The following is a 26,356-nucleotide window of genomic DNA, read 5'->3' as shown; positions in this document are numbered from 1 at the left end:
GTCAGCCCCAACGCTTACCAGGAAAGGCATTGGAATAAAAAAGAATCAAACTGTACATACCCAGAGATCAAATGCAGTGATAAGAAACAGCCAGTTGGATTTGCTGAGAAGCAAATATTGTCCAACCAATCTTGCATTTGTGGGTGGGTGGCTCAGTGAGCCAGGCAATGCAGCTGCGCATCTCGACGTGTACAGGTCTGGGTGTAGTAAGGCTTTTGGTGCAACGCCAGCCCTGAGAAATGTTTGTCTGAAGTAGGTCTGGACGGGAACCGAGGGCACCTGAGCTTATCCAGTGGCTCTGTCACAGCTTCTCACATGGCTTTGGGTAAATGCAACAACCTTATTGTCTTCGTAGAAAAAGTGGGATAATTAGGACCCCATATTAAATCAGGGAACAATGAGATTTCGTGTCCTTTGTCTGTAAACTGTTTGGGTCTGTTATGTGTCTGCAAACAGGACCATCAGTGGAATTTTAGATGCCCCCAAGTGCAATTAATAGGGATGGGTGTCCCCACGTGCAAGGTGCTGGATGCACTCACATGAAGGACCTTCTTGTGGGGTGCTTCTAGTCTGCTACTGTGAGCTGTATGAGGGAGTAGAGGAGGACGGTTCAATTAGCTATATCTTGCTTTTGTGCATGGTAGGTGTTTCAGAACACTGAAAAAGTAAAAGAAGGCTGAAAGTCACGGATGGCTTGGTGGGAGGGATTTTGCTGGTAAGTTTGGGTGAGAAGAAACAAGGGAGAGGGAGACCTGTCAGGGCCTTTGAAGACAAAGGAAAAGGAGATGGTTTTTAGGATTCCCACTTCCTAGTACTTCTTCCATCAGTACCTACTAATCCTACCACTAGCCTTCTATCTGCAGGTTAAAAAAAGTTCAAAACATTCTCAGATTTTCATTCCAAGGGCAGAGTGCTGCTCGGGGATTGTGCAACAGGAGATACACGCCACAGAAAGACAAGAATCTGCACATTCAATCCTGCGTAGGATTAACGTGTACGTGACACCCTGTGGACGTGACAGCATATATGAGTTTCATGTGTTGCAAAAGCTTTGGTGTACTGATCAGAACCTGATGCATTCAGCTTATGGGCTGGTGTTACTCTTCTATTTATGTGGTCTAAGAAAAGGAAAAGAGAGAGGCAAGCCTTCGGGGGCAGTGACCCTTTCTTTATTCAAACCTGAACAGAAGGAGGGTCTTTACTTCCAAGAACTCATTTTTTCTTTCTTTTTGCCACACAATGAGGGCTCCGAAAGAATAGGTCCTTGGAGCTAACAAGGTTGATCATCAAGGAAACCTCTGTGCCTTCTGAATCCTAGGGCTGTGGAAAAGATTTAGTGCTTTACTGAACCAACCCTTGGAAGCAGAAGTTACGAAAGCCCAATTTAAAGGCTGATTTTAAAACTGGCTCTGCACAGACATTTTCTGCGCTCCCCCAAAACAGCACTGCATGGACCTCTGTATGCCTTCATCTCCTGAAGAGCCAAATAATGCCCAATATTTCCCATATGATTGCAGCAGATCCTTCAGCAGTCAATAGTGGGCCCAAGGTTAATGTTTAACATTGGGGGGCGGGGGGTGTAGAAATACAATGGCACTAAATTATGGTCATTATAATGGTAGGTTAAAAGCAGTGTTGCTGCAGAGAGGTCCTGCTGGGAATTCTCCTCTTGGGGGGTGTTAAGTAGAACAGCCTGCCGGAAAGGACAGCATGAAGAAATATAAATAACTGTACACAGGAGGACAGGATGTGCTTCAGAGGAAAAAGCAATGCAGGGGTAGAGCTGGGCTTTGAATAATGTTAATGTGATGGTTTTATGCCCACTTGTTTTTTACACATGTAACATGGTGGTGAGAGCAAGGAAGGAGGCTGCTGGGAGATCTGCTGGTCCCTGCTTTCTATTCTCTGGGTGAAGGTAGCTGTGCTGTGGCACTGACTTACTTTGTCCTGTCTTGAAAACAATAGAAAAAGGTGCTAAAAAATAGATAAAAATAGTCACGTGACACTGTGTTCTAATCATCAAATTCAGCTCTTCCGATGTTTCTTTACACAGTGACTGCCTTCATGATGCTTTTGAACGTATTTACCTAAAACGTAGCTCCAGCATGGCAGTTACCTGCTTGGACACTGGTGGAAATGCTACCAGGAGCCAAAATAAACTAGCTTAGGAATAGCGTAGTTGAGAATGGTTTAAATAAATTTTCTTGATTCCTATGTTTCTGTTCCCAGCCTAATTTCTTGCTGTCCAGGTGTACCACTGCTGTTCGGACTGCATAGCCGGGCGCTTTGTATATCTGAAAACAGCAACCTGATCATCTACTGCCTTGTGCTCAGCTATAGGAGTGCAAATCACGAAGGAAGCAGACCCATGGCCTCTGTCTTGAGCAACAGTACTGTCAAACGCGAGAGGCAGTGAGTGCAAGATGCTTGATGTAGTTGCTGATGTTGTTGCAAACCCAGGAAATATGTCACTGACAGCCCTGGAGAGTCAACAGCGTAAAATTGGTGTGAGAAGAGAACCAGGCTTGCTGGTTGTATTTAGTTATTAGTTTTAATTTTTAAAGTTTGCTCTCTGCTAAGGTCCTGACTCCTGTTGATCCCACTGGAAGAAACAAGGTGAAGTTGCTTGACATCAGGTTATTGCAGTGTCCATCCTCACTAGCAACGGGCAATACACCACCACCACCACCACCACACCGGGATGCCAAGTACGTGCCAAGCTGTACCAAAACGATGTAGTATTGGCATTAGCACATCAGGGAGGTGCCCAGGAGACTCGGAACTCTCTGGTGTGAGCCATGCTTGGTGGTGGCCCACTGTCCCAGGGTTGGTGTACCCCAGAAACTCTCTTCCTCTTCTGCTGGGCCATATTTCACACGTCTCATCTTCCCCTTCCGTGCGATGTCTCTAACTCTGTCCCATGGAGAGAAAGGATGGAGCTGACCTCAGGTAGGAGCCATCTCCACACTGATGCCTGGTGACCACTGACCCCAAAGGCCAAGGGCAGGAGCTGAGTCTCACATACTTTTGGGCCTTTTTAACAGCACAGCTCCTCCCACTGCTGCTCACATAGAGACAAAGCAAAGCAGAGGATCTGCAGGGGTTGTCAGTGCTGTGTGTGGATAGATACTAATGACATTAGATGGGCACTGAGCAGCAGATTTGGTGGAGGCTGCAATAACACACACCTCCCTCAGAAAGGTCAGTGGTACATGGGGCTTGACCCCACATTCCTCGTGCATCCCCGACCCCCACTGAAGTCAATCAGACCTATTCTGTGGCACCATTAACTTAGAAGATTTATGTGCTTCAGGCAGTGGGAGGAGAACTTGATTTCATTTCCAGCATAGTTTTTTGCTTTCCTACCCACATTCACGTTAATCATAACAGACGTGAATTCAGCCCAAGTAGCCAGGGAAACAACTCAAGCTTGACTCTCTTCCCAAGCAGATGTGAACCGCTGGCTTATTATTTAACTAAGTTGTTGACAACTAATGGTCTAATTGGGGGGGCAATTGATTTTGGATGACATTTTGAAACTGCAAACTCAGCGCAACAATTTATAACCCCAGTGGTGGTTTATTGCTTTGGCAGACTTAAGTGGATTGATTGGTCATAAACTTCCATTGGTTTCTTGTTACCATGAAACATGTTTAATGCTTTGTTATTGATTCTTGATCTATCATTTTCTGAAAATATAAGTTTTCTTTAAAAACAAAAGCCCCTGCAGCACTGGATGTTATAAAGAAAGGTGCTCTGTAGCACGCACATGCAGTTTAGCTTCAGGAAATGCTGGTTCTCATCACATCTGGCCTATTTTTGGATAATGCTAAGTTGTTATGCAGTTTATTGAGCTGAGCATGCTTCATTCCTCCTGCAGGAGGAACAGGAGGTGTTTAGCACTGGATGAGCATGAGCCTGCACTTTTAATCCAGGAATTATTTGGAGAGCGTTGAATCTGCGTGAAAGACATGAAACAAGGGTGGGAGCGTGAGAACTGACTGTCATGTGAGAGGTGCAGCGAGAGGCATCCCAGGGCAGCCTGAGGTCTAAATTCCCCTTTCTTGAACCCAGACTGATCCAAACGCAGCCCTTCTTTCCCCTGACTTCCAGTTAAACCCTTTATTTTGGAAAAGGTGGGATCTTTGGCACCAGTAAGAGGAGCTAAAGGAGAAATCTTCTCTGTGGTGAAAGACAAGTCACCCAACTTTGCTGCCTGAGCTCTTCCCTTCTGCAAAATAAGGACAATAAAACGTGGCCGCTTCAACATGTTATGACGATTAATGGATTAAACAGGTCTGATCCTGCAGGAATTGAAGGTTGCCAGTTGCCAAGTGTGTTGGACATGGCAACTCTACATGTTGGTAAATATCCACTCATTAATTCTTAGTCCTTATTCTGAATAGTGAGGTTCTTCTAAGTATCTCCCAGGATTCACCCCACAGTCCCTGGGACTGGGCACATAAAAGGAACCAGGAAAAATGTAATCCGTCCTTTCTGCCATGTGAAAACAGTTGGCACTTCAAAACGTTGGTTGTGTGAATCATCTTCACCACTCTACACCAGCTGTAAGATCTCTGGCAAAGGGGACATGGTTGTGTCCCCCCTTTTTTGGGAACATCTCCTGGGGAGATGGCCGGGTCCTTCCTCAGTGCCTCCCGACACAACTGCAAAATAGTCGTCTGCCCAGAACAACCCGCGTGACTCCCAGCAGGATGCAGGCAGGGAGGAAGGGTAGGTGGATCGACACGAGGCAGCAATGTTGTGGGTCGCACACACAGCGTGAAACTTTACACCCCGAAGCCCAAAGAAACAACGCAAGGAAAAATGAGGTGGGCTATGAATGAACTAACTCAGAGGCAGCGTGATCTTCGGTTGTGATGAGTGAAGAAATGTTGTGAAATCTGTGCCTCTGTGCAATATCTTTCCTGGCTAATCCTGCTCCAGCAGTGACTCCAGAAAGCTGATTTCCTGGGAGCTTTAGCTCGTGTTGCAATCAGCTCTGGTGCCTGCTACAGAGCCCAAGATGAGAGCATGCACACCTACCAGAGCAAGGGATTATCCAGAGACACACCAAATATTCACTGCAATACTAAATCGTGTCAGGCGGAAAATGGCAGGCCAACTATTTTTGAGGTGACTCATACAACTTTCCAAGTTTTGGTGTATTTTAATTTTAAAGTGCTTGGCATCACTGAGGCAGGATGTTTTGGATTAGCAATTATACAACTCAATTGCAAAAGCAAAAGGGCCTGCTAAAGTAAGCGAGGGCTTTGCTTTGAAGTTTATTGGAAAAAGAGCCAAGTCTATAGGATCTAAGGATATAGTCCTGCAAAACTGGTTTAGTGTGGAGAGCGCATGAGAAGAAACAATAAAATCAATGAGGCTTCACAGAGATCTTGGCAAATCTTGTATTATCTTGTTTTAAAATGCACATTTCTGGGGAAAAAAGAGAACACATACATAATGCTGGGTCCTTTTCTATTTTGGATATGAAGTGTAATCCTAGTCATCCTTATGTTCAGAAAGATACAGGAGAACTGGCACAAAGAAAGGCAAAAAGGACAGAGAAGAACAGAGCAACTTTCATGCATAGGCTGTGACCCTTCATCTTAGAAGTGAGGTGGCTGAAGGCAGTGCAGTGAAGACACATAAAATCCCGAGCAGTGTGGAGAAGGTGAATACAACCCAAAAAGTCAAGGGCACCCAGTCAAACTATCAGGTTTAAAAATAAATTATAGCAAAGTACTAATTTCTCACCCAGTGGAATTGTGGAAATCGTTACTAGGGATGATGTGGAGGCCAAAATTATAAATGAGTTCAAAAAGGCATTTTCAAGGAGGAAGAGTCCATGAACAGTTATCAAATGCAGTGTTCTTCCAGCTTGGTAAATCCCTGGATGACTGCACTTTGGGAGGGTACATCATGGAAATACTTGACCTATATGTGCCTTGTTTCCTTTCCCTAAGGCATTGATACTGGTGAAGATAGGACTAGGTGGGGCATTGCCCTGACTTGGGGTGGTCTCTTTTGGTCTTATTCCACATTTTTGCCCAGAAATGCCTGTGTAGAATGAGAAATGAATGATTGTATGTATTTTAATCTAAAAATATATTGTCCTGATACTAAGTTTTAACCACCTTAGACCAGCTTCTGCTTTACCCAGACATTCAGGATTGATTTCACATCTTTAGCAGAAGCAGGGCTCCCATATCTCATTAGCAGTGCCCTTCTTTGCCTCCTAAAAAGTCATGCAAAATTAAGATCCCTTTTCCAGTATACCCTCCAGAAATATGAGCAATTTCTTCTTTGAAAGAACTAAATGTGATTCTCAGTGCACCTCTGAGCTATGACCTATAATTATCTGGGGGATTTTCAGATGTGCTGCTCCATTCTGCTACTCTCTCCTTGGGTTTTTAGGTCAGGAAGCCCAACTCTGAACACATGCCTACCTCTTTTCTTGAAGATCTGAAACCTTTAATGAGTAGGCCAGATCTTCATCTTGTGCAACTGGCAGAGATCCACTGCCTGCAGGAAAGCTACAGCGCTTTATAAAGTATTTCCAAGTACCTACATTCACGACTCTTTGCATCCACCTCAACCATTTCCTGGAGTTCCAATGTGCAAATGTAGCCAACATCTGTTGCAAAAGTGATATTAAACAGCTTCAGGTTAGCATATTTACCAATGAAAACCTATTTTTGCATGGCGGAAGCAGGTATCCTTCAAAATTATTTTCTTCTTCTGCCAGTTATCTTAAATCTCTGGGGTGAGAGATGACTTTTCTTCAGCTGTTTCAGACATTTGCTCTCTGACCTTTTGAAGTTATAATTCTTCTTTATCTTTCCTAGTGTTATATTTTCATGGAGCTGGTTCTGATATCTAAGGCACTTGCAAAATTTTTTCTTTCTCCTTACCTTTACTGACAAAGTCTAGATAGACTGTTGAAACCAAGCCTCTTTGAAGCTAAGGATTTAGCAAGGTTCAAGTAGGAATTGGGTATTTTATATTGATAGCAAGTGCAGAGAGAACTGTAACTCTAAAGCTAACAAAAATAGAGACTTGGAAATATTATCAGACCTCATTCTTCAGGGTTTAAGTGTTTAAGTATAAAGATTTAGGATGAAATTGTCCTGGCAGGCAGATTATCCCACAGCTGCATGAATTTTCTCTAAAGCATCTGATGCTGGCTTACATGTTAAAAAATGTCTTGCATGGATGTACATTAGGTCTGATCTAGGGCGTCCCTGTTGACTGCTGCCTGATTCACTATTTTGAGGCTCTCTGTAGGAGCTTGTGGAAAATCACAGTGGGACTTTCTTATAATCTGAGACAGACCTCTCTTTTTAAGGAATTGCTTCAAGATTTTGTAGTTGGGATTTTATCTTTTTTTCATCTTTTAAGGTTACTAAAACTCTGCTAGAACAGACATCAGGCAATTTATTATGGTGTGATCTCAGTAAAAACCCTTTCCTACCTGGAGCCATAATAAAGCTTGCTCATCTTTTGTAAAAGCCAGTACAAACTGGTCTGAGATAGTTAAAACTGAGATCCAAACACTAGATACTTCTGGTCTGAAATGTACAGAATAAGTGACAATGTGAAAAAAAGATCAAACAATATTTTTTCAAGTTAGGAAACCTCCTTTGCATCCAGTTCTGCCTTAAAGATGCTTACCCTTATTTTCTCAAATTTCAGATGAAATGAAGATTAACAAAGGGTATTGCAGAGTCTCCATTACTGTAGATTTGACAGAACAGCTCAGACAGACGGACAGCCATGAGGAATGGTCTAGGCAGGTGGATTATCTGATATCTACCTGTAGGACTTTCAGTCCTTAGAAAAGCTGGGACCGTCGTTTCCATGGAAAAGCAATGTCCCCAGTCATCATATGAGTGACTCCATTGAAGTTTCAGTCTTCTGGCTCTGTATGGAGATACTTGTTGTGTAAAGGACTCACTGCCAAGGCATCTAGCACATGCTGAAACGGCTGTTTGGGACTTTTATCGTAGTAATAGATTCTCTGCTTCTTTGCTAAAGCACTGAAATTGCTAACAATAATTCAGAGACCATCCCAGTATAGGGAGAATTTACTGGGCAGGGAAGGAAAGGGAGAAAGATAGGGACAAACACACATCTAAAAGCTCATAAAATGAGTTATCTTTACAGGGTTTCTCTTTAAAATCCCATTCCACTATACCATACCTACTTTCCTGCTGTAGGAGCATTAAGTGTTTTTTTCCCATTGGCAAAAATCTCCCCTGTGGCTTGATTTCACAAGAAGCTTCGCTCACTTTTCTCTTATACTTTTCCCACACTAGTAATAGGAGTTGCTGTAAGTTTTGTTTTTTAGGGGCAGATCCTAAATTGGCAAAACCTTGGTACCCATCAAGTAGCTCTGGCAATGCCCACAGTTGGCCTCTGAGCACCATTGTGGCTCCATCCCATGTCGGGACTGTGCCGGACAGGCAACAGCTCTGCCTTGTACAGATGCAGCGGTGGTCTTTCAATGTTGACATGAAACAGCAATCAAAAAGTGTACCTACAACAAGGGGTTTCAGCAGGTCATGGGTGTCCCAGGGTAAATCGTGTTTCTGCCACCATGGAGCAGCCCACGAGCTCCGTCCTGAATGCAGAGGCATCTTTCCTGATGCTTTGCTGCTTCCACAAACGAATTCCTTTTCCAGGAATGAGTATTTTCTAATGGAAAGGATTTCACTAAGAAATTTCTATAGAGGGAACATTTCTCCTCCTACTTTCCTTAAAAACTTGGGTGGTTTTTTTTTTGTTTTTTAAATGTAGGTAAGAATTCATACTTATATGGCCATCATCACCAGGTCATTTGCATTTTGGACTATGCAAAGGCCTCATTCATCTTTGACTTGAAAAGTTCCTCTGCTTTCATTAACTGAATTTTGCCCAGGCAGACATTATTGGTCCTGCAAGACTTGGCTTAAAATTCCCCAGTGTTGTGCCTATTTTCTACCAGCTCATATACTACTCCTCACTAGTCTTTACCTTTATAACAATTATATATTTTTGCCGCAGGATCTTTGTACTGAATTCTTGCCAGCCCTCTCTCCTCAGCATTAACAGCTTCCTTCTGCAGGCTGCTAAAAAGTTTCCTGCTCAGGGCTGACGTAAGGCAAAGCCACTACAGGCTTGCGCCCAAAGCCACTGCTCCGGCACTTATGGGACTGCATCATCTTCCAGCTCTCATTTATTAGGAAAAACAAGTGTCTAGCTCTTATGTTTGTAGAGAAAGGCCAAAAATTCACTCTGAATGAATTTACTGTCATTAAATCTTGACCTGTTTCTTCATTGTTAGGGATAGGCTCGGTCCCAGAGTCATGGGGCTTAGCATCTCCTCTGGGACATTGTAGGGTACGAGGACCAAAGCCATCCCATGCCTCATCAAGGCTGACCACTGCATCCCCTCTCCTGTGCCGCTCTCTCCCCTTCAGGCATAACCCCATCTTTCCTGAGCTTTATTTTAAAATCTCCACCCACTTGCTTTTATCTGAAATGTGGACCCTTACGAGGCTTCTCAGGAAAATTTCCATGGGAAATAGTTGTCTCACAATGGAGTCCTTTCCCATAGTTTTGGGAGCAGAGGGGCAATTTTTTTCTCATAAACTGGATTATGCACCATTGTGCATACTGTAAACCTCTGTCAGAGGCCTGAAGAAGGACCGGTTGCCTCCAGCTAACAATACCACTGGGCTAATTGGTAGAAATAATTATCCCAAACGCTGGAAAAACTCAATTAGAAGCAAAACACATTAAAATATTGTTCCCAGATACTCTATCTTCATTATAAGAGACCACCCATGTGAGTCCAGTCCTCCCACTGTTATACAGAGGTGTTATTATTTTTAAAAAGCAGCAAATTTCAGGCAGGGCAGGGAAGAAGGCTAGGGGAGTCTTTGGGAGAGACACAAATCACTCTGTCATTCTGCACTGAAGAGACAGTGTTAGAGGAGTAACAAGCCATTAGTGAAAGCCAAGTGCCTAGACTTCATTTTTTTTTAATAATGTGTGGTCCAAAGCCATTGTATTAAATGTAAATGGAGAGGGAAATTATATTCCATATACTCCGCACTGTATTGTAGTCGCGCAGACAGCTGGTTGCAGCACACACAGCCTGAACCACCTCTCCGGCGGTACATGCCATCCTCACTGAGGTCAGTATTATTTCTTGTCCTGACAAGGATTCTCTGCTCAAAAGACTTTAATTTTTTTTGTCTGCTTCAAGCAACAGCGGGGGGTATGAGCAGGGCATTTTTCTCAAGTGATGAAGTCTGTTCCCACGGCTGTGGGAAGGACGATGGAGGGAGAGGGAGCGGGAGGCAGGAGCAGGCAGAGGAGTGGGATATGCGGAGAGATCTGAACTTTGGCAGGAAGATTTGGACGAAGGCACTGAAAGGAGGTTTAAACCAGATATGTTGTTTGAGAGCCAGGAGGCAGCTTCCTCTGCAATAGGTCCGCAGTCAGCAGAGAGTTTGCTCTGGCCTGTGCCTGAGATGCAGCTGAGGAATTACTTCTCCAATATTCCTAAATTTGCATGCGCACATGGAAGCAAGGAGACACGATGAAAACCTGCCTCATCCTCCTTTTGTTGGGTCAGAAGCATCTGCGACTGGCTGCTCTGTAAATATCACTGGGAGGGATATTTAGGAGCCCTGATGTGCACGGTGTGAGCTAGACGAGAGGCAGGGCTGCTGCCTGCCCTAACCGCTCACCACTGCTAATCATTCGCATTATTGTTGTGCCTGGAGGCCCTGGCTGGGATCAGGGCTCCCACTGTGCGCTCTTATCTGCAGAGCTGCAGACAGATGAAATCCCTGTCGAAATGGTTAACTAGCCTGGGCAGTCCAGGCGTGGGAGAAAGGAAATGTTGCCTCTATAAAGAGGGGACGTTTGTGGCACAGAGGTTTTCGTGATGTCAGGAAGGATGTTGTGGCACAGCTGGGAGGAACATGCAGGTCACTGCAGGCTCAGGTGTGGTAAGTAGGACACCCTGACTTTGTACGCTCAGTGAAATGGCTGCACCTCTTCGTCCCACATAGTTATACTTGGCAGCAGAATCACCTGGAGATGTTACTGGTTCTCACATGGCAGGGGCTGTGAGGATACTCTGCTCCCAGGAGCCTGATCACTGCTAAAATCCAGATTCTGACCTCCAGGAGAAGAAGAACCCATGTGAGGTAGGGCGGTTGTGTCCTCTGTTCCTACCAGACTGAGCCAGGAATGGGCAAAAGGTTGTTTCTGATAATGCCTCTTCCCCTCATCTCAGACTCCAGGCTAATTTCCAACATTGCCATCTCTGAGTGCAGCTTCCCCTTCCTCTTCCGTACCTCCCTCATCAGGTAAGTCTGACAACCAAAGCTGCAAATAGCACCATCCTTAGGTAATGGGTAACCTCTGACCATTGTTCTCAAGGGTCAGCGAAGTTCCTTGTTAGTGAAAGGCTCCTCTTTTTCTTCTCTTCATGCAACTTGGAACCTCCAAGTGCATCTTGCCTGTGGGAGCACCAGTCAAACCCCTGGTCAAAAGCCCCATAAGATAAGATTGTGGTCATATATTCGGGAATTTGTGCATAGCTGGAAGTGAAAGAGGTAGCAAAAAGGGGCTTTTTTTTTGACATACAAGTGGGAATTTAAGAAGAAAACATTCATTCCTCCTGCTTAAATTTGAGCTGGATCCACATTTTGAATGGCCATGTTTGCAGATAGAGTGGCTGTAGTCATGTAATTGCCTCGCTCTGTGACCAGTAATGATATACTGCTATTGCAGTAAAGAACAGAGCTGTTGAAAGACATTTTACAGCTTAGAAACGGGGAAATTCTTCCTCTCTTCCTCCACATACATATGCCATAATGTGAGCAAATATGGCAAAGTGCAACTATGTGGCACGTGTTGAAACTGAAATCTGCCTGGTCTTCTCCCCTGGGACTGAATTTGACAAGACCTTACTATTTCAGGAGTGCTAAAATGAAACAGTAATATACTACTGAGTTTCATCCAAACCCAGTTTTATTATATGAACTACTTTCATCTACTGCCTATGCCTCTTCCCACCCAAATATGGACAGAATAAACAAAGCAAAGCCACAAACTTCGCTGCTCTGCTCAGAGCACACAGCAGCTATCCAGTACGCTCATGAAAAAATTAAGATATCTCACCTCTGTGTAGGAATTTTTATCTATAGTTCTCGGCCTGCTTTATAAAGGAGAGAAGAGCTGTGTCTCTGCTTTACCGATGAGGAAGCAGGACGAATAAGAAATATACCCAAATTCTTTGGAAGTTTGGATCTTGACTCCAGGATGGGAAGATGTAAGTGTCTGTAGGGAGAATATAAAGATATACTCATATATGCAAATATGTCCAGAGCTGGGAATCTTTAATAGACATGGCCCAGCCTCTCACTGTGTGGAGATGCTGCAAATTCACCTTTCCCATCCCTGGGAAGAAAAGTGTCTGTTTACCCAGAAACTGAGAATTTTGTTTTGGTAAGGCTGGTAGGAATGACAGCAGGGTTTAACAGTGTCCCCAGCCCTGCTGAATTCAGTGGGACTCCTTCTAACTGGATCAGGCTTTAGTGGTAAAACAACTCCTAGGTTACTTTGAAGAGAATCATCAAAAAGCTCCCAGTTTAAGGATTTCTAGATCTCCTTCTTCTTTCATGACCCGTCTGTAGGACAGCTCTCCTGAGACCGAGGTGGAGAGCAGCCAGCTGAGCTGGTGCCTTTACAGCAAAAGGACAAATATGTTCACAAACAAGTTCTAATAGTGGCTGACAAGTAGTACAAATAAATAAGATGCAACTAACAGCAATATTATGCAGACATGCATCGTAGTCATTTTAGCTGGGTGAGCTCATTCACTACCATGAAACAAAGTTTTATAATTGCCCGGGGGACATAGTGGGTGCCTTTAAGGGGCAAATGATATTAATGATGTTATTCAAAAAGATTAATGTCATCATATCACAGAGTCCCCCATGACTCCAAAGAGCACATCTATTAATGAACTTACTTATGATTAAAACATGCTGAGAGAAACAATAGTTAATTGAGCAATGGAAAAAAATACAAGGGAAGATTTTATCTTTTATGAAAGCAGATTTATACAATTTAGCCTGCGACTAAAATTGTCTTTGAGGTGCGTAGGATCATGTTTGCAATCAGAGAATGTCATCGCCTGTTGGACAGGACACAGGAACTGGCCACTGTGGGCTTCCTGCCATCCCAAATTAACCGCTGCACATCTGGCGTGGAAGAGCTTCACCACTTTCCTCCATTTTACTGTTGCAATATCTACACCATCCAGTCTGCTTGGACAGCCCACCGAGGGCTACTGAAGCAAAAGGTCTAAGACAAAGCGTACGAATATCAAATGTCTGCGGTTTTGGATAACGCCCACAGTGAGAAATCCAGGGAGTGGTTAACTGAAGGCAAGTCAGGGTGTTGCAGGGCATTTGCTGAGCATGATAACTGCTTGTGTGCCTGCTCCTGCTCCGTGAGGGGAGGCAGGGAGCCTTGGCCATGCCAAAGAGGGTATCTGCAGATCCCAGCTGCAGGGACTGATCCCAGAAGGAGCTCGGGGATGTGACCCTTGGTCTTGCAGATGGACCTGCTGCAGGGTTGCCATGAGGTATCTGAGGTGGGGAAAGGGACCTTGCAAGCAAGGTCCTTGCCAGTGTCCCTTTGACAGCAGACAGAGGAGGAGCGTGCCTATGGAGGCCCATCATAAGGGACATACATTTCCATCTGCACTTGCACTCCTGGATCAAAGGGCTTGGAGAGTCTTTGGATCTGTTTGAGTCTGGGTCCATTACGCATTTTTCTTGCACACGTATGGTGTTATGTGTGTAAAGGGTACAACTGGGAGTTAGTCATGGATGCCCCCCCATCTCCCCATCAGACAGTTGAAGCTGTGAGGATGTTCGATGACCTGAGTTTATGCAACCTGCTTTTCTAGGCAAGACCTTTTTCTGGGATCTTTCAACTCTTTTTATGAGTAACAGCCTGGCAAGATCTCCACTTCAACAAGCTACCTCAAGAAGCAGTTGAAGATTTTACTGAAAACTTCTGAAATCTCCAGACCTGTCCTAACCTGCAGCTTCTCAAGTGGTTTCTATTATTTCAAGAGCCATGTGGCTGTACTGAAAGTTTCCTTTCACTTCCTCAGGCTTAATTCCCGAAAGTCATCAGAGACACCTTGATCAAAGCATGGCTTTGGCCCTCTGGTCTCTGGGAACATGCTGCCAGAGTGTGCTGCCCTCTGCCTTGCCCAGCCCCAGGGCCAGAGGCGGGATGTCCACATCTCGGGGTGTCCATCCCTGCAAGGGGAACGGTGTCTCTTGGGAGTGGAGCAGGGATGCTGGTCCTGAGCTTCTTGCAGACTCTGTCCCTTGCCATCTGCTGTGCTCTCAGCTGGAGGTCACCCCTTCTGCATGCCCTCAGCTGGGTGAAACCTCTGCCCACATCTCAGCTGCTTTGGTGCAAACTCCTCCATCTTTGCTTGAGCACTCAGGGCTTGTGGGCCAGCAAACCGCACCCTGTTCTTCTTTATAAGCAAACAGCTGCAGATGCTTTTCTATCTCATGTCCTCTTTTCCCTTACGGGCCACACCGTACATGACTTTTCCTTTAAAAAAGACCCCCCTACATGCCCATATCCCTCCCTCCATCCTCTGTACGTGCCAAACTCCACATGCGCTTGGTGTGCTTGCCAAGCCCTGCCTTGGCACCGCGGTGGGGCTTCTCGTTCTGGGGCAGCCGGTGTGATCTCACCCTGGACACAGGCATTTTCCTCCTGCTGGAAAAAGAACATTTGGGCTATTAGCAGAGAGGAAGCTCACAGTGTCATGCAGGTTTACATCAAACAATCGTTGTACCAAAGGAGCTGGAAAAACAATTTTTTTAAGCACCGCTGTATCATTTCCCATTTTTTTAAACAAAAGCTCAAATATTTCAGCTATAAAAAAGTGGACAGTGCATTAACTCTTTCTGTTGCTTACATATAAACAAAAAATAACTGGAGGTTTACGCCCAGAACCCTGTATCTCTAATCCTTCATGCTGGATCCTTATCTTAAAGTTGTGATTCAAAATAAGCTCTAATAAAAATTATGCACCAGCCAAGGCAGGAAATACAATACTTGCCCTACCCTTTCTATCTTGTTCCCCATGATTACAGACCTATTGAGTGTGCCATAAGGAAAAACACAATAGAATGAGATCAAATAATAAATGGAAGCAATACATCAGCCATATACTCCTTCAGCTCAAAACAACTTTCACCTCCAATTTCGGTCCATAAGGCCATGAACAGAACAGCACGTATTACCCTTTATGGGTAATAGGCGTATTACGGATAAAGGAAAAAATGTCAGCTGATTTTGGTGGTGATCACATAACAAGAGTTTTCCAAAGGAAACCTAAAGCTGAAAAAATGTGTGGATTCAAGTTATGTATCACAGTGTTGACTTCTATGTAGTCATTTATTTAAAAAGATAGGTGTTTTATTGATCTCTGTCATTTTTTTTTAATTGGAGATGTGAAAACCCCTGAACCGAGTGTGTTTTCTCGTCTCTGGGGACACTTAAGTCTCTACCAAGTACTTGCCCAGAATTCTCTCAGAATTGGAGAGAAGTAAAACATCCTCCCATGTTTTTCTTTCGACTGAGCTTTGATGAACTTAGTTTGCAGAAGTCTGTGCTCTGTATTGGTCCCCAAACTACAAGAATTGCTCTACCTTGCTACACAAACTCTGGGTTAACCCAAAATTATGAATTGAAAGACCAGTGATTTTATCACTGGTTTATTTGCTGTAATATAGCGACATGGCATCTGTTGTTCGTAAAACTTAACGGGAAACTGAATTACATGGTGTAAACAAAGTCACCCTATATGCTGATGCTAAACCTGTTATGTCTTACAATGAATTTTTTAATGATAAATTATTCAAAAAAGTTACAGAAGGCTGTCTCTATGAAATTATTTATCTATTTGTAAAGCCGCAGTATTGTAATGCAACTGTAGCATTCATAACACAGTTTTATTGCTAATACCTTTTTAGATTTTGCAACCTAAAGGTTGGTATTATAGACAGGGTGAAACACCATTTTGTCTGTAAAAGGTTTAGCAAAGGCTAAATATCCTTAAATTACACTCATGGCAGTACAAATGTTTTGAGTTCTTTTGCAATCACAGTTTTGTTAAGCAGCAGAATTACTTTTGTTGAACTTGTAAACTTTCCAGTACAAACTTGCTTTTGTTGACAGTATGTTTTTTGTAGCATTTTCAAGATAAAAACTATTTTGATGATCAGAAGAACCTGGCACTTACTTATAAGAAAAATAGGAACAAATGTTGACTTAAACATTATTTTTTGTTCTATTGTGGCAGGCATTTGCAGAGGATAAAATCTATTAATGCATGGGAGCTGGTGAGACATAATGTTAAGAAGAATGATGTAAATACATAAGTAGATAATTGTCTGGACAGTTGCATGGAGTTAAGAGTTGTAAGCAATTATCTCTATTTATTGACTGGTCCATAAACATCTGGGTATCCTACATGGTGAACATTACCAGCTAGGAGAGATGAAAAACTGATGAGAAACTGTGATGCAGGGGACTGCTGAAAGCTGTGAACTGCGGACTCAAACTGGGATGACAAAGGGGTGTTTCAGTGAGCTCTGACTTGAAATTACGGCTGGGGCAACCCTGCCAGGCTGCAAAGGGAGGACCTGGTTGACTTGATTTCCAGTCATGCCCTTACTCTGAAACTTCACGAACCAAAACGATTGCTACCACCCTCCTTCAGCAAAAGCCATCTCAGCGTGGCTTCTTGTTTGCAAAGGGGATGTGGACGCAGCTGCTGGGGCACGTAACAGTTGGTAGCCCTTTGCTGTGTATGTTGGAGAGGATGAACTAAATGCTCACAGCCTGTGTGCAGGAGGAGAAAACGACACTAATGCGTGTGGAAAAACAAAAGGAGGCAAGCAGGAAATAAATGAAAAAAATCCATGAGAAAATGGATTTTGTGGTGTATTTAACCATGGCTGGGGGGGGGTGCCTATGAAATGAGAAAGTTTGCTTGCTTGCCTGTAGGGTTTATTTGTTTTTTAAAGTTTTCTTTAAAAAGAGCAGGAAAAATCAAGCAAAAAGTCAAGTTTCTCATCAGCTGGTGACTCAGACAGCTCAAGCTGCGAGCAGCTCTGCGATTTCTCACTAAGCAGCATGTGGTTCTCTCAGCCTTGGCGCAGAGACCCCCTTGAAAGACCCATTTGGGAGAGCTACAATTTATGCTGGTGTCTGCTAGGCAGGCAGATGGATTTTTATTGGAAGAAGAATGCCTTGAATGAAAGCAGGATTAGCTTTGTGGAAAATCACCTGTGCTAAATACTAGTTTGGGCCAGTGACTGATTTAGTGGTAGCAGATAGAAGCAGCCAAACATCTGTTTCCCTCGATCCTTTTTAAATGTTTCCCTCATCCTTTCATAGCGCCAAGCCTACAAGTATTTCAAGATCAAAGCGTTCAGCTTCCTGAGCGTTTCCTATATTTAGCAAATACCTGAATGAAGCAATGACCTTTCTCAAGAAGAGATGAATTGGCAACTGAACTGTGATTCCTACATGTGTGCACAGCCTTCTTCCCCGTACCCAGCCTGGTCACGAGTGCCACGGTTACGAGCTCCTGTAGTGTCAAGCTCATCTGGCATAAGGATTCACATCTGTTGATCAATGATGGGCAGCACTAGGATCTCCTCTACCAAAGATGCCATTGACCTGGGATGCATAAGATTAGAGGAGGGTAAGACTTGGGTTTCCATCCCATGTAAATTGCCAAAATTATGACATTTTTTGACTTGAATCCCTCCTTTAGCATTTAATGCAGACCACCTGAAATCTTTTGCTTTGAACATTTCTAAGCATTTTATTTATGAGTCAAGCCACTATTAATTTGCTATACATTTAATAGATACATATTGTAGAATACATATGCATGTATCAATATGCACTAATTTTTTCTTTCATTGAAAAGGTTAAAATGGGGCATTCTGACAATTCTGAATCTGAAATACTTTCCAAAACATATTTTTTCCAGTTTCTCTGGAGAATTTCCCACCAGTTCTATAATGGAGCCATTCAAAATAGACTAAACAGACGAAGTATTTAAATGACAATATTCCAAATGGCAGACACTTCAGAGAGAGGCATTGGTACATGCTATGTGTTTTTCGACACATCTCGTTTCTTCAGTACAGTATGTATTAAAAAACATTTCTCTTTTTTCCACGATACTCTTTGAGAAGGGTGTGCTCCTTGGAACAAACTTGTTATCCAAATGCACTCAGGATGAGGGCTATTATAGTTGAACAAGCTGTATAACTGACCTTTTGTTAATTAATGGCAATATACCATGCATTCGTTAATTGTTATGTTATGTTATGTTATGTTACGTTACGTTACGTTACATTACGTTATGTTATGTTATGTTATGTTACGGGTTGTGCATTTTTTTCTGACTTTATTTTCTATTGCTAAGGTTTCAATTATTTTTTTAAAGAACAAGAGGGTTGAAGCTATCTGTATGCATGTGCACCTTCCAGGAGAGCTTAGATAGATTGAAAAAGCATTTCCAAGAGCTGACTGAATTGGATAATTTTTGTTTTCCAGATTTTTTCTCTCTTTTCCCTGTCTCATCCATACTGACATGACTGTCATTTTAATTACATGATATTGCACTTGTTCAAACTGCATTTCCCTGTTGCTGATGGAATAGCAGCTCTCCCATCAAGATGCATGAACGTGTATACAGTTGCGGGTGGGGGAAGGAATTTAATAATTTTTATGCAGAACTCATCTATACTTCAAAAATGAGCCAATTTCCATGTGGAAATAGATTTGGCCTCCTTTAAGAACTGGCTGACTTCCCTGGAAAATGTATCCATTTTGGCCAACAACTCTCTAAACTAACAGAATTTTCTTTGCGAACATTTTGAACCCAAAATGCAGTACAGAAAACTTTTCAGGATGAGTTTGTTTGCTGTTTTATACTTCTTCAGTTGTCACCCAGCTATGAAATTGGCTTGGTCTCAAGGTGAGCTGCTTCAGTCTTTCCAGAAGTGCAAAACAGCAATTATGGCCACAAGCAATAGAAAACCTGAGTTTATCCTCTCATCTGGAGTGTGGTATCGGCCACAGCATAGAGCTCCCTTGTGCCATGCTGGGATATTCATTCTGCGTTCATGAAGAGGGACGGCCAGCCCAAGCCAATCCCAAAAAACAACCTAGATGCAATCCTACCTCAGGGTCTGAAACATCATGATAAACCATCCAGGAACACTGGAAATAGAGAAAAATGTATCTTTTTGTTATTGTTGTGAAACTGTGTGAGTAAATTCCTGGGCACGACGCTAAGGTTTTACTGTAGAGTTTGGCTTGTGCCGAGGATGGATTTTGATACATGGCTATAGACTTGCCGAGTGCTTTGCCTTTGCCTCTAGAAATGCCCAGCCTGCTGAGGGACAAATACAGCTTTGCACAGTGTCCTCAGGGCTCATACAAACGAATCAGATAGGAGCAGCAGTAAGAAAAAGGGCATTTCTTCCTTTTGAGAAAAGCTATTCTGTTAGTGGGGGGTGGGGGAATGAGCAGCCTAATAGCCTGATGTTTGTCTTATTTTTTAAATCATGAACTATCTTTCCTTCTTTCCTCTCTATCACCCCAGTCCTGTCAAATCTCTCTCTCTAATTGGGTTTTGGTGGCTGGCATCTATTTTGCACATCCCAACAAGCACAAACTGGGCTGTGCTGTTAGAGCATGGTGGGGTCTCTACAAGGTACCGAGCTGGAGGATGCTGTCGTAGGAGCCTCACGCGCTAGCTCCAGTGCCCACTGTAGCTCTCCCTTGCTGTGACCCACTGCTCCAGGTCCCACCTGCCACCAAAGAGGACACAATGAAGTCCCCTGGGTCCCAAACCAAGCTAAAGTCTGCAGCTTTTCTCCCCCTTGGGCTGCTCTTGGATTGATGATGAGAGCAATGAAGTTAAAGTGGTTTGCTGTAGGTCACACAGCAAGTGAATGGGAGAACCTGTTTTACAACAGGTTCCTCTCAGCTTTAAAGCACACAGTTCAAACCCCACTTGCCAGTTGCTTAAACAAGTAAAGAAAACACTCTTTGAGGATTTCTGTCTTCATGGTGGGTTTTAACATGCGATCATCTCTTTCCCTTTTGAAAACATATATTAAAAACTCCAACATAATTTCTTTGCTTGCCAATGTCAGTGTAATAGGAGGAAGAATATTGTCATTTGGGTTGCTAATGTGCTATTCTGGGTTGTGATAGCAATAACATGATTACTCTGTTCAATTTTTGTTTAGGAATTGTCTTTAAGCTTCAGATTTAAACTGCATTAACCAATTTTCTTCAGTGATTGGTGTCATACTTTGGACAAGAAGATACTTAAATGGAAAAGAATGGCCAGTTCATCTTTCTGATAATTTTACATCGCTTCTTGACTTTACTGTTCTTAATAGAGACATCCTGAAGCCGGTTCAGTTAATCAATATATTTATGCAACAGTCAGGAGCTGCCATATGGTGACATTCTCGTCTGAGCCTGTTCCCGACTCCTGGCTGGGTCTATTCCTGGATTTACTGAGAATCCTCTGAGAATAACAGCTGGGTGTAAAATGATAGCCTGAGGGTGCTGTCCAACACACACTTCAGATTTCGGATTATTTATATATTTAGGCAGATAGTGATAAAGTGGAGCTCACTCTCCTTATGGTTTCTGATTATAGAAAGCAGGTTTCTGCACAGGCCCACCAAATGCTCTGTGACTGAGGGAGCGCGACAGCTTCCTGGAGGAACATGGTCTTGATATAGGCACGTCTACAAAATGAACCCATTGAAACACATAATTGCGGGCTCAAGGAGATGCTTTACTTTGGTGCTGCTTGCTATTGTAAATACTGAGCCTACTGGAAAGCCCTGAAGTCTTTGATGGTGGATTAAACTTTTTGACGTATCCAAGGGGAGCTCCTGGAGGAGATGGTGGAAGTGAGCTCCCTGACCTCAATTACACCTGCTCGGGCTTCTCAGGTTTATTGATGTGTACTTTTGGTCTATGGTATTGGCTCTGTGGCCATTTCTGTTTGTGCACAGAGCAGCAAAGTACAAACTAGTTCACTCTATGTTTGACTGCACCTGGAAACAACTTATTTCCAGACCGTCTTAGAGCTGCTTGTGTCACTTCTCTTCAGCACACCCTGTTCAGGACAATGGCCAAAGGCAGTTGAAGTCTTCCCAGCACAGATTTTCCCCTCTCAGTCTGCGCTATATCTACGTTTCATGGGAAGTGAACTGGTTTGCAGTTCATTCTAGATGCAACTCAGCTTGCGGGGTTTGTTCCCACCTGCATGCGTTTCCACGGCATGACCAGGCTCAGAGCGGGAGGTCCACAGCACATGTGAACCAGCAATCCCAAATGTTTGTCTTTGGTCTGGGAAAGGGTTGTCTGAGTGGGAGGAGTTGCCTGCAACTTACTCTGCAAAAGGCTTCAAATAACCCCAAATTGCTCACTTTTGGAAAACTTTTAAAGGACCCCACATTTTAGGGCAATCTTTTTTTAAGTGGATGGGCAGTGCGGGGTGTGAAGGCATGAAGTGATGAGGAAGAGGACGAATCAGGTTTTACAAATAGTAATAGCAGTAGTAGTTTAGTCTAGTAGAATAGTTCAGTCTAGATGATAGGTGAGATAATAGTAGAGTAGTTTAGTCTAGATGATAGGTCACCACAAATTACCGGTTGCTCCATGGTTGAACAGCTCACACCTCTTCTGTGAAGATGCAACCTGCTATGGGACACTTGGGATGAGCAAGGTGGTGCTGGCGAGGCTGGATTTCTGTCCCCTGATGAATGTGTGCCTGGCATGGTGACCATCACTTCATGTGCTTCGTTTTAGTTATACACTAACCCCATTTCAGTCCAGGACCTTCTCACACTTGTAATTGTTTTCAAGATTGAAGCTGTAGGCACCACCCATAAATGATTCACATTTCTAGAGGCAATTGTTCCCACAAGAGAATGACTTATATTTTGTACATAGGAGTGAACGACCCTATGGAGAGTAGAATATTTTCCTAGCCAGCTTATTTCTGTGCCAGAACACACTACCCTAAGATTAACTTGTCCGAGGATTTCCAGATGCAACTTCCAATTGACTTTAAAAGTAGGATGGATTTTCCAGGCTGGCAGAGGCCAAAGGACATTTTTACCTGACTAGTCATTGGTAGTAGAGAAATGTGAATGAACTGATTAGAAAATAACCTTTGATATGTCATGCTAGGACCTCATAGTTTAGTTCTGTGTTCTACCATTAGTGGAAATAAATGTCTGAGGTTCAATAACATCTACTGCCATTTCCCTTTCTTAGTGCAGAAGGCAAAAAAAGAGAAGAGCCAGTTTTAAACACAGTTTCATGCAGACCTTTGAAGATTTATGCTGGGAAGTGTTTTGATATTTATAAGGCACATTTAATCACCACAGGTGGTGTAGGGTAGATAGATACTTTACTGCTGACGCTGAGAAGTTGCACGAAATATTTCAATGTGGTCATGGTATAATGGGAGGTGTTGGTTTCTCTTGAGGCTACGCAGTGCAGTTAGTAGTTCATGGATGTATTCCTGGTATTATTCATAGAACAGAGACACGGGGTTTGAGCTGGGGATTTTATTTTAGCCCTCTGTCCCCATCACCACCTGGCATCCAACTGCTGCCTTGACTTGGATGTTGTCTCCTGTCCCTGCAAATAATGCAGCCGCAAGGGAATGCAGGTCAGGGCCAGACTGAGGATAATATGGTGATTACTGTTCCCAGAGAATGTTACATTCTATACCTTATTCACCTATATGACCCAGAAATTATGCTTCCTACACATGTAAATGAGCAAACAGAATAAAAACCAACAGCATGCAGTTAGTTCAGATCCCATGAATGGGATCAGTCATAAGGTCAACCCCATTCCTAACTTTCAGGAAAGGATTTAGCCTAGTCCCTGTCTGTCTTCCCTCAAGCCACTGAATTATCCCTCTTCAAGGCAGTTTCTGAATAGAGGTTCCTTGCTGCTCTGTCCTTAAGTGGTAAGGTGGCCAGAGAACAAAAACAATTCAAAATGTAATTTAAAAAATTTGTTTCATATTTTAGGCAGCCTCATATACACCCAGAAAACACTAAACATCTTGAACGACCGATGCCTGCCCATACGTGGAATGAAACAAACACCTTCTCCATATGGGGAGAGGGGGCCCAAGGAGGACGAAGTCCAAGGTCCACTCAAGGGTCCAGTCAGGAGCAAAAAGAGACGGGGCTGGAGACAGGACTACCTATGGCATAACTGAGGCTGATACTGATGGCCCCGGGCTGAGCTGAAATGGGGTCCTGGGCCACGGGCAAGGGTGTCTGTGGGGGTCTCAGGGGAAGCTGGGCAGGGACTTTAATACCTACTGATGCCCTCAGGGACTGGATGCTCTCTGCTATTTAGTTCCTTTACATTTCTTAAATTATCTTCACAGGACCAAAGGATAGGGAGCAGCAGCTTGGCAAGGTAAGAAGGAATGTGCATTCAGAGGTGTCAGCTTGTTAAGGACTTCTCTGAGCTTAGCAGCCCTTGGGGGAGTGAACCAAGGAAGAGAAATTATTGAACCAAGCCAGTGTCCGAGGAGCTTTCTGCTATACATAGCAGTTTATGGGCCTCAAGTAGCCTCGAAGAAAGTAACCTGTAAGTTCTGTAATTGATTTCAGCAAGAGTAAGGTTAAGGCTGTATGTTTAGAGACTTTTGTTAGGAAAAAGATTTTGCAATTCCCTTTGAAAACAGCAACTTGGTGTGATGAACACTTTCATCATTGCTGGATGTTTATTCAGAACAAGAACAACAGTTACATACTATATGAGTATGGCTGACCACATAAGAGGGTCTGTCCCTAGCTGTTTCATGGCTAAAATCCAACTATAGCTTCATCCCATATATATGCCCATATAAACACAGGCACCTTGCTAACATGGGTGAGTTAGGAATGAACTTGCCATAGGCTCTTTTTCTAATAAATGGAGGTAGAGACGAATCTATGACTCAGATCTCGGTGAACTGAACCAATATCTGGAGGGAGAAGGCTTTGCTTTGCTCAGACTACTGCTTTTTATGAGGACAGGCAGACTGACACCAGTGTATTTCCTACACCTAAACCAAGGTCAGATGAATCCAGGCTAGAGAGCTGGTTCTTCTTGTCTTCCTCCCTGACCTATTAAACCATACATACTGTGATCTTCTCCATGCTCCTATCCTGGGAGGGGAGGTTTGATTAATGCCCAAATACCTGTGCTGCTCTTCTGTTCTGCCCATGGGGCCAGCATGTGGCACCTATGGTTTTAAGTTAGTTTGCTCCCTTAAAATGGAATCCTAAACCCATATTTCTCTAGCCTGGCTGGTGAGGAAAGTGTGTCTTAAGTGTATCTAAAACAGTTCGTCAGATACTTACTGGGGCAGCCACTGTTCACGAAGACACACGTGCGTTGGAAATATTAACCGGATATATTAAAAGACATCATGTGACAGAGGCTTTTTAAAAGCTAGTTTCACTTCCCATTAGTGCATACTAGTTTTAATAAACCAAACAAAATCTTAGAGCTAGGAGGATCAACATAGCATTAATTTCTTTTCTGTTTGCTCATTCACAGCACGTTCCCAAGAAATCCCTTAGGGCTCAACTCTTTTATTGCCTAGAGGGCTTTAATTTGGGGATGGTTAAGGGCCCTCCAGGCCACAAAGCAGAACTGCAGCAACTGGCTCTCCTGATGCGACTGCATTAATAGCACTGATGGGAGAACACTAATCCGGGAGAAACGCGAGCCGTGGGTGGGAGACACAAGCTAGAGCCCTATAGTTGGTGTAAGTGTAGGTGTTCTGCCTAGACAGAAATGCAGAAGCATGTCTGTGCTGCCTTTGGATGTAGGGCCCTTGTGAGGAGTCCTAAGTGAAACACCACGCACCTTTGCTCAGTGTCTAAGTCCATTACTGCACTTCGACCATAATGAGACAAAAATATTCTTCCCCCCAAAAGGTGTGTTTTGTTTTCTGATAGTTAATGCAGTGAAACAAATTTCCCAACTGGCAGCAAAATAAGATGCTGTAATTTCTGAAGTATTTGGGCAGCTTAAAGGGCTTGGCAGACAGTGCAAACTTTTTCAAGAGCCGGAGGCCAGAAAGTTGCTTGGCTCCATAAAGGTCTCCCCCTGCATCCCCACATGCACCCCCAGATCTGACCTTGTGCCCAGGGAAGCTGGTGGAGGTCTGGCCCTTGTCCTCATGGGGAAAAATAGCAGCCAGAAGTGGAAAAACACCTGCATTGAGCCCAGCCAGCCAGAGCTGCCAGTCTGAATGAGTCCAGTTAGGAATGAAAAGCCTCAGCTGACACCCTGTACTGCCAGTAATATTTCTTTTTAATCAGACTCTTCATATGAACTTCATTGGGTCTAATAATTTTCATCAACATGCTGTGTGGGTACTTACTTTGCTACGCATTTCTGTGAATGAAAACAACTGCACTGGGTCTACCAATTTCCATCAGCGTGCTGTCTGGGTGCTTCCTTGGATACATATTTCTGTGAATGAAATCTCAGCAGAATGCGGATTCTAGCATCCCTGAATATTGGCACTGCTTATAACTTGTATCTGAATTCAGTCCCAGTCTAGACTTGGCACGTCACCTTTGCCTTGAACAAAAACACAGATCCAAGCAGTTGGATTTCTTGACCCAGGTTTCTTAGCTCAAGAGTTTCTTTTTCTTTTTCTCTTTCTCTTTCTCTTTCTCTTTCTCTTCTTGCTTTCTTTTTTCTTCTCTCTCTGAGTTACATGGGGTTTATTTCTTATTTATGATGATGTAACTTACAGATGAGAAGCCAAGGCAGTCTCAGCTGATTAGTTACATGCCCTCCTTATTATGTACCTGGTTTTCGACCTTTCTGGTCTAGCTTTGCCATGGTATCCCCAATATCGTTCAGGAAAGGTAATGAAATAAATCAAGTCATATAGCCAAAAACTTCCTAATACATTTACTAGCAAATATTTTCCCACTGTTATGGCTGGTACACGTAATGGTATTATTTCTGCCTGATTTTCTTCAGCACTGATAGGTTGTTTAGGCTACCCCTGGGCTGGCATGTAGTTGGAAAGTGAGTAATTATCTAATTGCCATTGTCCATCTTTGGTCAGAGTTGCATCTCATACTATAGACAATGCCATTCTTGAAGGTGGAGGAATCTGTAGTTTATCAAACAGCCA

The sequence above is a fragment of the Calonectris borealis genome, chromosome 4 (genome assembly GCF_964195595.1).
Source record: "Calonectris borealis chromosome 4, bCalBor7.hap1.2, whole genome shotgun sequence".
Taxonomy (NCBI): domain Eukaryota; kingdom Metazoa; phylum Chordata; class Aves; order Procellariiformes; family Procellariidae; genus Calonectris; species Calonectris borealis.
Note: the sequence above shows the minus strand (reverse complement) of the source record.